The 12,215-nt window shown below is 50.9% G+C and overlaps 1 protein-coding gene across 1 annotated transcript in view; it reads left to right on the forward strand.

Annotated features, from left to right (window-relative positions):
- Positions 1 to 1,466: 1,466 nt before the first annotated feature.
- SH3BP4 (SH3-domain binding protein 4) overlaps positions 1,467 to 12,215 on the forward strand; it is a 75,884-nt gene continuing 65,135 nt past the window's right edge. The window contains exon 1 of the mRNA XM_011980280.1: positions 1,467 to 1,662. The gene's annotated coding sequence lies outside the window, so the exon portion shown is untranslated. The remainder of the gene's footprint in view (positions 1,663 to 12,215) is intronic.

A 12,215-nucleotide genomic window follows, 5' to 3' on the forward strand; every position in this document is an offset into this window, starting at 1 on the left:
CCCAGACGTGTAGAGGTGAGCCACCCTCCTGGCCAGTGAGGAGCTTCGAAACACAGAGACAGATCAGCTTTTTGCCGAGTGAACTTGAGAACCAGAGCAGAGCTGCAGGGACAATGGTGCATTATTAAACGGCTCTGAAACTCAGAGCCCAGAGCACCCGGCTCTGGGGTGATTGGCAGGTGTTGGACCTGTGGCTGTGGCCCCACCCCCACTAATCCCATTACCGACTTAGGGGGTGAGTGGATGGAAAACAGGATGAGAGTGTCTCTCCCCCAAAGAGGGCTGGTTCAAGTGTGAATATTCACAGCCACACCAAGGCACCTGCTCCTTAGATGTTTTTGTTTTGCTTATGCAGTCAGTGCACAGAGTGAGCCCTGCACTGGAAAAGACACGCACGTGCATATGCACACACACAGACACACACACACACGCATGCACACACACAGGCACACACGCATGCACACACAGGCACACACACACACACGCAGGCACACACACACGCATGCACACACACAGGCACACACACATGCATGCACACACACAGGCGTGCGCATACACACACATGCACACACACAGACCCTGAGGCCCTGCACTTGAGTTTCTAGTCTTAAGAAGGGGTCACCGAGCGAGGCTGTGTCCTGCAGCTGCCAGTGGCCAGTCTGCCCCACTCGGATGGTCTATTTTATTTATTTATTTATTTTTTGAGATGGAGTTTGGCTCTTGTTACCCAGGCTGGAGTGCAGAGGCGCCATCTCTGCTCACTGCAACCTCCACCTCCTGGGTTTAAGTGATTCTCCTGCCTCAGCCTCCCGAGTAGCTGGGATTACAGGCATGCGCCACCACGCCTGGCTAATTTTTGTATTTTTTAGTAGAGATGAGGTTTCACTGTGTTGGCGAGGCTAGTCTTGAACTCCCGACCTCAGGTGATCCGCCTGCCTCAGCCTCCCGAAGTGTTGGGATTACAGGTGTGAGCCACCGTGCCTGGCAGTCTGTTTCTATTTTGACATTTCCTCACTGCACCTGGAGAAGAGCTTCATTCGTTCATTCATCCATCCATTCATTCATTCTTTCATCCATCCATTCATTCATTAATTCATTCAACAAGTACCTGCCAGCCTGTGCAGCAGTGTTGCCAGGTGAGAAGGGTGGGTAAAAATGCAGGGACCCCCTCACTCGGTCACTGCAGGACTAGGTGCTCTTTTCCTGCACCCCACAGTGCCCCGAGGCCCCACTGGTCATCCATCCAGCACTCTGCTCGCTGACTGGTGCGGTGAACTCTCCGGCTGGGCTCCTTTCCTGCTGCAGGTGCTGCGTCTCTTTCTTAAGCCTGTGTAGAAAGTTCTTTTGTCCGGGTGACATTGGCATGATTGAATCAGTGCCAGGGCCAAACAGGATGTGGTTCTGGGCGACTCCCAACTCCCTGCAAATCCATGGTTGTTTTCAGTTGCCTTAAGAGGGATAACTGAAACAGAGACAAACGCCTCAACGGTAGGGTGCTTCGAGGTCCTGGAGGGCAGCCCTGGCCCCGTGGAGACAGACCGAGTTCTGCAGCATCCGTGGCCTGCATTTGAAACTGAAGGGCAAGAGGCTGGTGAACTCCGAGAGTCATGCCGCGGCACGGAGGATCAGGCTGAACCTCTGGAGGAACGGCTCTACCTCCAGGTCAGGCTAGAGGCTTTTACATTTGGTTTGGTGAGGAGAGAGAGCAGGGTTTCTGGGTGCTGGACATGCTTCTGGGTCAGAGCTGGTGCGTTTCTTTGCAGGGCAAGGTGGGCAGGAGGCGGGAATGCCGGGGAAGCATCTGCTGCATTTCTTGAGGTTTCACAGGGTGCAGAGCCCCTGTCCTCACTGTTCCGTGGGGTGCCAAGGGAGCAAGCCATGTGGTCCCTGAACTTTGAGTAGATACAGATAATATTTGAAAACATTTGGGAATGTTTACACAATCACAAAAGCAATGAACGCTTGCATAGCCACTACTCAGGCCAAGAAATGGAACTTAACTTTGAAATTCCCTTTGCCCCTCCCAATCCCAGCTCCCTGCTGCCGATCCTCTTCCCTCCCTGCAAAAATGTGTTTATCGGATAAACCCAAAGCATTTAAGGGAGTCCCTGTCCTGAATTTCGCGGTTGTCATTCTCTGCTGTTTTTTGGTTTTATCACATGGGGTTGTGTTTCTAAGCAACATCATTTGTTTTTGTTTTTAACTTTTATATACATGGAATCATGCAATATCTTTTGTGGCTGGCAGACTCTGAGATGCCCTTCAGTGATCCACACCTCCTGGTGTTCACATCCTGTGAAGTCCCCTCCGTTTGGTGTGAGCCGAGCTAGCAACTTGCTTCTAACCAGTAGGATGCATCCAAGTTGATGCTGCGCCTTCCTCCTGTAATTAGGTTATGTGGGCTTAGAACTTCCCCCTTGACAACAGATGGTCTCCCCTGCTGGCTGTGGTGGCGCGGGCTGCCATATAGAGAGGCCACGTGGCAAGGAACTGAGGGTGGCCACCCCCTGGCAGCCAGCATGCAATTGAGGCTTCAGTCCCATGGCCATGAGGAACTGGATGCTACAGCAAGCAGGTGACCCTGGAGGACCCCTCCCCAGTTTAGCCTTGAGATGAGACCCCAGCCTGAGCCAAGACCTTGATGGCAGCTCTGTGAGAGGCCCTGAAGAAGAGGGTCTCTTCTTCACTCAGCTAAGCCACATCTGGATTCCTGACCTATAGAAACTGTGCAATAATAGAAGTCTGGTGTTTGGGGCGATTTGTTACACAGCATTAGGTAGCTAATACATAGTCTTGCAAGAGTTCCTTTTTTGCCTGAGCATGATGTTCTTGAGGTTCGTCTGTGTTGGTATCTGTAGTTGTAGTTCATCTGCTTTCATTACTATGTATCTTTCCCTTGTAAGTAGTACCCTCTTATCTGAAGGGAATACAAGGCCCCCAGAAGGTGTGCCTGAAACTTCAGATGGTACCAAACCCTATATATACGATATATTTTTTCCTATGTATACATGCCTATGACAAAGTTTAGTTTGCAAACTTAGGCACACTTATTTTTTCCTATGTATACATGCCTATGACAAAGTTTAGTTTGTAAACTTAGGCACACTGAGAGATGAACAATAATGAATAATAAAATAGAACAATTATAGCACTGAATTGTAATAAAAGTTGTGTGAATGTGTTTTCTCCCTGCCAGAATATCTTATTGTACTGTAGCACCTGTTTTGGGACCACAGTTGGCCAGGGGTAACTGAAACCATGGAAACTTGGGATGAGGGGGGACTGCTGTATATTAATGCCTTGGCTTAATTATTCTTTCTGCTCCTGAAGGACAATAGGTTGTTTACAGCCTTTGCTATCAGAAACCACACTTGCTGTGAAGGTCTTTGTACATGACTTCCAGCTCAGCGTGCAAATGTTTATCTAGGGAGTGCGGCTGGGCCTTGCCTGCCAATCCAGCTCCACTTCCCACAGCAGCCTTCAGGTTCGCCCAGGCTCCTCCACATGCTCCCCTCCCTCAATATTGTCCGCCTTTTTTCACTTGGGGGGATGCTGATGGGTGTGAGATGGTATCTGAGTGTTTTTATGTTCCTCCAGAAGCTAATGTTTACGGACCATTCTGATTTCCTCCCATGCGGAGATCCTTTTTGTGATTTTTGCCCACTTTTCTTATTGAATTGTAGGAGTGCTTTTTGTTTTTGTTTTTTTTAAGACAGAATCTCACTGTGTCGCCGAGGCTGGAGTACAGCGGTGCGCAAGCTCTGCTCACTGCAACCTCCGTCTCTGGGGTAGCTGGGATTACAGGCTTGTGCCACCATGCCTGGCTCATTGTAGGAGTGCTTTGGGTTTTCGGGAAAATAAGCCTCTCTTAGTTATGAGCATTGCAGATCCTGCATCCCGGTATGTCCCTTGCCCTCATAGGCTTTTAAAATCAAATCAGGCACAATTCTGAGTTTTTCTGTCCCGGGGGGATAATTTGCAGAATTATGCTTTTGCGGCATTCCCAGTCCTGGCCTGTGTGTCCTGGTCTCTGGGTCATGGACTGATGCCTGCGGACTCGGCCCCTGTTTATCGCTGTTGCTTGATGCTGCCTTCCTGAGGCGGAGACTGCTGGGCTCTGTTCCCATCTGTGGCTCACCCTCCAGTCTGGGAGTGCTTTCCTGTTCAGATAGCTCGTTGCAACCTCTTAGTCACTTTGGAGAGCATGGTTCAGTGAGTCAGCACGGGACCTGGAGCCCAGGGACCCCTCCCTGCCAGGCCAGCGCGCACTTGAAATCTGCAGTTTGTCTTGGGCTCCCTGGAGGTGATTGCTTGACTGCAGAGGAATGCACGGGTCTGGGGAGAATTTGCCCAGTGTGTTTAGAAGGAATGCATTCCTGGAGAAAGTTAAAATTAGAAAAAGCTGTTACATTTCCTGCCATTCAGTCGCAGTTGGCTGGTGTTTGTTTGCACAAGGATTCTTTGGTAAGGATCTGTAGTCGGTTTCTGGTGGAATGCGAGGTGAAGTCACGATTTTCGGGATGGAGGTGAGCGGTTTCCACAGTGATCTCTGTTGTGGGAGTCACTGCTTTGTTTTCCGAGTTGTTGAAGAATCATACCGGAATGGAAAAATATTATTGAAACAATCCGTTGTTGATAATTAGCAAGAAGATTATTTTATTTATGTATTTTAGAAAGCAGCTCTTTAGTGGGAAGCAAATATTGCAGAGTGTATCTCTTTGTAAGCTCGGCTGCCGTCTTCCCGTGTCCGCCTGCTTCCTGGGCGGCCACCTCTGATGTCACCTCCTGAGGCTGGGCTTTTTAGGAAACCCCCTTTGACTGACACAGGCAGTGGGGTCCAGGTTGCGCAAATACAAATACCCAAGTCCATTTGAATATCTGGGGTAATGTACACTAAAACGTTATTAACTGTACACCTGAAATTCAGATGTAACCGGGTGTTCTGGGTTTTGTCTAGAGACCTCTCCTGGCGCAGCTACACCTTGAAGGCCCCTCTGTCCTGGTCTCTGGTGGTGCCTGGGCCTCTTCCAGCTGAAAGGGGTGTCGCCGGCACCAGGCGGGCTATTGGCACCAGTGGGCACACCTGTGGCTTTGCAGGGTTTTGTCCACTTCTGTGTTGGCACCCTCCTCCTGCTGGTGCTGGGCTGGGGTCGTGTACCCATTTTATGGAGGCGGAAGGGAGAGGCTGGAGGGTTACCACCCTGTCCAGCGGTGTGGAGCTCGTGAATGGAACTCTTAGTCTGTAGAATTCAAAGCCCAGCAGCTGGAAGGCACAGGAGAAATGAAACCATCATCTTCCCTGGAGAACAAAAAAGATGGTCAGAAACTCGTGCACAGGGAAGAAGTGCCATGGGGCTGAGAGTCTGGGTGGCAGGGGGGCTATCCCCGAGACCTGGGAACACAGGCTGCAGGGAAGCCTCAGTGTGGGCCTTGAGGGAGAGGTAATTTTTGTGCAGGCAGGGAGGGGACCAAGGAGGCATTGCCTAGTAACAGGCAGTGGGCAAATGGGAGGAGGTGGGGTGTGTGTAGGAGAGTCTGAGGGTGGGGCTGCTGACCTGGCTTGAGTGAAGGGGGTTGGCGGTGGATGCCATGGAGTCTGTCCACGTGGGGTAGGGCAAACTGCAGAGAACCCCGAAATGGGGCAGGGAAGCCTGGCTCCAAGGGAGGAAGGGGCAGGAAGGAGCAGGGCACCCTGTGCTCTTGAGCCGAGGATAATACACTGATGGTGAGGCAGTGGGGCTGTACATTTGGTGGAGAGATGCCGCTGAGATCGGCAGGGAGGCGGTGGATCGGTGGACCCAAGACCAAGCTGCCGGTCACAGGTGCTGGGGAAGCTTCCTTTTCTGTTCAGGCAGCAGGTGCTGTTGATGCAGCTGCCGCTAAGCACTAGTGCAGGCCTAGGGGCTGGGGATACAGAAGTGAGCAGGACAGGTGGGTTCCTGCCCACAGGCCACACAGGCCAGCTTGCCAAACACCCAGATGCCAATTCCCCAGGGCACTCCACGCAGCCCATTCAAGGTGCTTCTTGTTCTTGTCCACAGATTTGTGCTTGAGAAGCTCTGAGTTCCCGTGCGTCCTCCCGCATTGGCATTACAGGTACTCTATAAATCATCCATCCATTCAAACACTGACTGCACCTGCTATGTTCCAGGTGGTTCCCGGTGAACAGGACAAAGTCCTTGCGTTCATGGGGGCTGTTCTGGTGGGAGAAAAAGGAGAGAAGTAAATGATAGATTAAAGAATGTCAAGAGCGGTGGATGAGACCGGGGGAGGGAGTGGGCAGCAATAGTGTGCTTGTGTTTTTGATATGGTGTGTGAATCTCCTCTACAAAAAAGATATTTCTATCCTAATGCTCAGAACCTGTAGGTGTTACCTTATTTGGCAAAAGGGACTTTGCAGGTGTGATTCATTGAAGGCTCTTGAGATGGTGAGATACCCTGGATTACCCAGATGGACCCTAAATGTTATCACGAGTCTTTGAAGAGGGAGATGGAGATCTGACCACCGGAGGAGGCCCTGGAATGGTGGGAACAGAGACTGGAGTCCTGAGCTTTGAAGATGGAGGAGGGGCCTTGAGCCAGGAATCCAGGCAGCCATGGGATGCAGGAAAGGGCAGGGCCACGGAAGCAGCTCGCCCCCTTGAAGCCTACAGAAGGCACTGGCCTTGACGTCAGCCCAGTGAGCCTGGTTTCAGATTTCCAGCCTCCAGAACTGTTGAAGAGTCAGTGTGTGTTTTAAGCCACCAAGTTTGTGGTAATTTGTTACAACATCGATAGGAAAGTCATGCAGGATTCTGCGGCTTTGAGAGAGGTATGTTTGAGCAGAGCCCTCTGAGGTTGGGGCTGGGCTTCCCTGCCGACACGTGGGCTGGGGCCACAGAGCCTGAACCAGGATCCAGGCCTAGCTAAGGGTCAGGAATCCCTGCTCTGGCAGTTGTCCTCAGCCTGGAAATGACCCACAGTGCATATATATGTGTATGGGTTTTGTTGTTTTGTTGTTGTTGTTTTGGTGCGGGGCAGGGTCTCATTCTGTCTCCAGCCTGGAGTGCAGTGGTGCAATCATGGCTCCCTGTAGCCTCGACCCCTGGGCTCAAGTGATCCTCCCATCCCAGCCTCCCGAGTAGCTGGGACTACAGGCGCGCATCACCATGGCTGGCTAATTTTTTTTTTTTTTTTTTTAACTTTTTGTAGAGACGAAGTCTTGCTGTGTTGCCCGGTCTGGTCTCAAACTCCTGGGCTCAGGCAATCCCCCTGCTTGGGCTGTCCAAGGTGTTGAAATTACAGGCATGAGCCACTAAGCCCTGTCCTTTTAAATGTAAAAATGTCAGATGAGGTATCAACCCTCTTTGCTGAGTATAAGTGTATCTTATTAACAGAAGAAAATATTTGCTTGGCTTTCTAAATTGGGAATTTCTAACAATTTGTAACAGCCCACTGGCTTTGACCAGAACCGACCAAGCGCTCAGTTACGTCACTCAGCGGAGTGCCTGTGTCGTGGACAGAAAACCCAGTGGTCTAACTCCATTTACCATCTGTCCTGGTTTGCAACCCCTGAAAGCAGAGCCCGAGACAAGGACTTGGGTGCTGATGTTTTCGGGGAGCTGACTGGTCCCAGCAGTCCATCCAAGCAGAAGAGAGTGAGAAGAAGGAAGAGGAAAAGCAAATCGGGGGTCAGCTACTGAGCTAGTGGCCACTGTTAACCACTGTTAGGGCTCCATTGTGCTGGAGACGCATTTGAGGAGCCATGATACTATGCCCTAGAATTGTCTTTCTGGAGGCCAGAGGCGGGGACGGTGACCCCAGGGCAGCCCCGGGGGCTATATGTCTGCAGCACGTCCTCCATCCTGCAGGCTGACCCGGGCTTGGGGCTGCCGTGTGCTGGGGTGGCGGAGCTCCTGCAGATCACACCCACCATTTGGAGAACGTTTTGACAGCGCAGCAACAGAGTAGTGAGTGTATAAAGATCTGCTTTAGCTGGTCTTCCACTTCCACCAAGTCCTCACTTTGTGGCTGTCCCCTGGGAGTCATAAGAAAGGACCATAGTTTAGCTCCATCCACCAAGACTTGAGTCACCTACCAACGTCTGCCTTAATGACTTTACAAACAGTCAGCGTGGCAGAAGATGTTTAGAAGAATACGGGAGAAAGTCCAAGTGTGCGTGAATGAAGGGGAACGAAGTGGGAAAGCGCATCTCACCTGCACACGCGTTGTTTGACTCTTGTGCACAAGCATTTCTGACCCAAGGTACACAGGCGTTCTTGACCCTCTGCGCACGGGCATTTTTGACCCTCTGCGTGCAGGCATTTTGACTCTCCGCACACAGGTATTTTTGACCCTCTGCCCACAGGCGTTTTGACTCTCTGTTTGTAGCAGCCTCCCTTGATGTATGTTCAGGTGAACCAGCCCTCAACGCACACCTACAAGCTCAGGGACCATGTGCAGGTGAGCCAGCCTGTGACACACACCTACGAGTACAAGGAGCACGGTGCAGGTGAACCAGCCCTTGATATATACCTATGAGCTGAGGGTCCATGTGCAGGTGAACCAACTTCTGACACAAACCTACAAGAACAGGGACCGTGTGCAGGTGAACCAGCCCTGGATACATACCTATGAGCTCAGGGTCCATGTGCAGGTGAACCGGCCCTCGATACACACCTGTGAGCACAGAGACCACGGTGCAGGCGTTATCTCTCTTATTCACGAGGAGGCCCAGTCATTCCCTCCCCACCCTGAGTTGAGGAGGAAGGATAAGACTTAACTGTGGTCCCAGCATTTAGTGGCGGAGCCAGGATTTGAGTCCATATTCAAATAAGGTCCAAGTCTTCAACACACTCATGTTTCCTAGATATTTTCAGCCTCCTAAAGGTATATTAGGGGGCATAAACTCTTTCAAGACTCCATCACAAATATTGTTAGTCTGATTCAGGACAGGAATGTTCACTTCTACTTTGAAAGACTTGCGATTTTATAACCTGCCATGGGAAAAGGAAATGCAGGATTGGAGCCGCATCTGGAATCTTGCACCCTCACTTGTCCACGTCCTGTCTTACTACAGCCTGTCTGGTCCTGGGATTGTTCCGTTTGTGTTTGCCGTTACTCTGCATATCAAGGCTGCTGGCTTTGGGTTAGGATCCCAGCTTTTCGCTCCCTGATCTCTGGTGAGTCTTTGAAACCTGGTCAGTCTCAGTTCTCTTATCTACTAAATGATGGCATGATAATACATGTGTGGCCTACCTCGCAGGGTTGTTGTGACAAGTGACTGAGAGGCCAGATGGGAAAGTATATTATCAACTAGGATACATTCTGCTAATAATTCTATTTATTATATTTTGGGGATGAAGTTTCACTCTTGTTGCCCAGGCTGGAGTGCAATGGTGCAATCTTGGCTCCCTGCAACCTCAGCCTCCCAAGTGGCTGGGATTACAGGTGTGTGCCTCCATGCCCGGCTAATTTTTTGTATTTAGTAGAGATGGGATTCCACCCTGTTGGTCAGGCTGGTCTCTTAACTCCTGACCTCAAGGGATCCACCTGCCTCGGCCTCCCAAAGTGCTGGGATTACAGGCATGAGCCACCCCGCCTGGCCTGCTAATGCTTTTCAGTGGCAGCATCAACATCAGCTGGGAGCAGGTTAGAAGTGCACATTCTCAAGCCCACCCCAGACCTACAGAATCAGAAACTGAGGGTTGTTGGGCCCAGAAACCTATATTATAATCAGCCCTCCAGGAAATTCCAGTGAATGCTGGTGTTTGAGAACCACTGCCTTAGTCACAGAATTTCACGGGTGTTGTGTGCCATTTCTACTACGTATTTGGTAATCAGTGTCTGGTATGTTTCAAAGAAAACAAAACAAAACGAAAGACAGGGTCTCTGCCCTCAACATGGTCTATAGGCTGGAAGAAAAACTAAAAGAAGAGAAACCCATACAAACTGGATGTACGCTAGAGTTCTGCGTTACAGTTGTGGAAAACGAGACCCAGGAAAGATAGTCATTTAGCAAAGGTCGTGGAGCTGGGGTGAGAAACGTGAACCCTCTCGTTTGACTCATGACCATCTCCAGACCCTTCATTCCCCAGGCTGCCTTCCCCCAACATGGGCGGCTCATGGTGTCCCCCTACTTGTTCATGGGAGAGAGTTCCGAGGTCAGAATCAAAGCCTAGGATGCCTTCCTTGAGACGCTGTCCTTGGCTAGCTTTTAGGTGGTGATTGTCGAAACCTTGGATTAAAACCTTCACCGCCTGCAGCCCCGGTAGAGCCCAGAATGATGAGCTAGATCAGCTTGTGAGGCTCCGGAAGTGATTGGCCAGTGAGTTGAAAAAGTCAACGTCTAGAAGAATCATTAAAAATACAAGGAAAAGCTGAGTGTGCACGGATCTTCCAGTCTTTCTGTTGGGTTCGGGTCTTTTCTGAGTGTGGGTTTGGCCCTGGTGTCTCCTGTGTGACCCACATGCGTGATTCCATGATTGATTTCCAGTCCAAGATGGTGCCATGGCACGGGGACACTGGTGAAGCCATCTGTGCCCAGAGTTCTCCTAGAGTTGACTCCATTTTTCTCAGGTGTTGAATGTCATCTAGCTTACCAGCCACATTTTTGAGTCAGTGTCTTGCTCTGTCACCCAGGCTGGAGTGCAGTGGTGCAATCCCAGCTCACTGCATCCTTCGCCTACCCGGTTCAAGCAATTCTCCTGCCTCAACCTCCCAAGTAGCTGGGATTAAAGGCACCCACCACCAAGCCCGGCTAATTTTTTGTATTTTTAGTAGAGATGGGGTTTCACCGTGTTAGCCCAAATAGTCTTGATCTCCTGACCTCGTGATCCGCCCACCTCAGCCTCCCAAAGTGCTGGGATTACAGGCGTGAGCCACCATGCCCGGCCCGCCAGCCACATTTTTAAGTGATTCACCTTTAGTGAGTCTTTCTGAAATATTCCACTTGAGTTGCCATGGGAGCTGCCCTTGTCTCACCCCTGCCATCAGTTTGTGTAGTAATTAAATATGTAAAATTTCCACAATGAGCTTCCCCCAGCTCCAGCCAGGGGAGCAGAGCCCAAAGGGGAATGAGAAAATGGTCTTGTGGCCCCACAGGTGTAGTGGGCCCTGTGTCTCATCATCCTCCTGTCTTCACATTGAAGGGCGGGGGGCCTCCACCTCCTCCACCGCCCTGCCAGGGTGGAAGGGCGTTCAGAGAAGGCAGCCACTCGGTGCTGCGCAGGTGCCAGGAGGAGCTCACGGTGTACAGGGGGGACTCATGAACAGGTGTACAAAGCGGGTGTCGCGGGTGCTGGGTGGGTGGTTATCTCAATGCCCCTCCCCCGTTTTTATGCTTAGTATTCATTCCAGGTTTAACACGGGAGAGAGGAAGGTCATATCCCATTCCTTATCACATTCTCTGTAAAATTGGAAATTTTGTGTAATTATAGGAAAGGTAAGTGAAGCAGTTTTGTGTTCTGCATAAGAAAATGTAACGTGCATCAGGTGAGATTTCAGGCCCTCTCACGTGGCTGCTTCATCCTTCCCTTGCCCAAATACATTGTCAGTGTGTAAGTTTTAATAGCGTTGATTTTGATAGCATGAAGTACCAAGGCTTTTGTCCGTCTGCCAGAGTGCCGCTGTCTCAGTTCTGTAAATTGGTTGTCTCAGAGTGGAATGATCTGCCCTCACAGAGAATGAAGAACCTGGGGTTGGGTCCATGGCCAGGCCATGAAGCCCCCCTGTAGTCTTGGACGTGCCGTGCATGAGGACAGATTGTGCGAACCCGAAGCTGGAGGAGGACGGCGTCACTGTGCTGCCGGAGGGGGGCCAGAGATGCCTCCCCTCTTTTTGAGGTTGGAGCCAGCTCTAGAAAGAAACCTTGAAATGGATGTTGGGCCCGTTCCCGTCTCCCTTTCTGACCACACCTCCGTCTGATTTTCTTTCCTTCCCTCTTGCCATCTCTTACCCTAGCTGGTCTCTTGGCAAACACTCCTGGCATGCAGCCATGTACCCGGGTAAATGCCCACTTCCGTTTGGCCTCAGCCTACATCCCGCCTGGCCCTTTGCCCGCTGCGTAAGTAGGAAGGGTAGAGAACAGGGCTTGGCACGCTTTTCTCTGTAAAAAGCCAGAGAGTAAATATTTTCCACTTTGTGGGCCATAAGGTCTGTGTCACAGCTACTCTGTTTTGGTTGCACAGAAGTACTATTGATAAACGGGTGGGGCTGTGCTCTGTGAAACTTAGGTA

The sequence above is a fragment of the Mandrillus leucophaeus genome, unplaced genomic scaffold (assembly GCF_000951045.1).
Source record: "Mandrillus leucophaeus isolate KB7577 unplaced genomic scaffold, Mleu.le_1.0 Scaffold21, whole genome shotgun sequence".
Lineage (NCBI taxonomy): Eukaryota > Metazoa > Chordata > Mammalia > Primates > Cercopithecidae > Mandrillus > Mandrillus leucophaeus.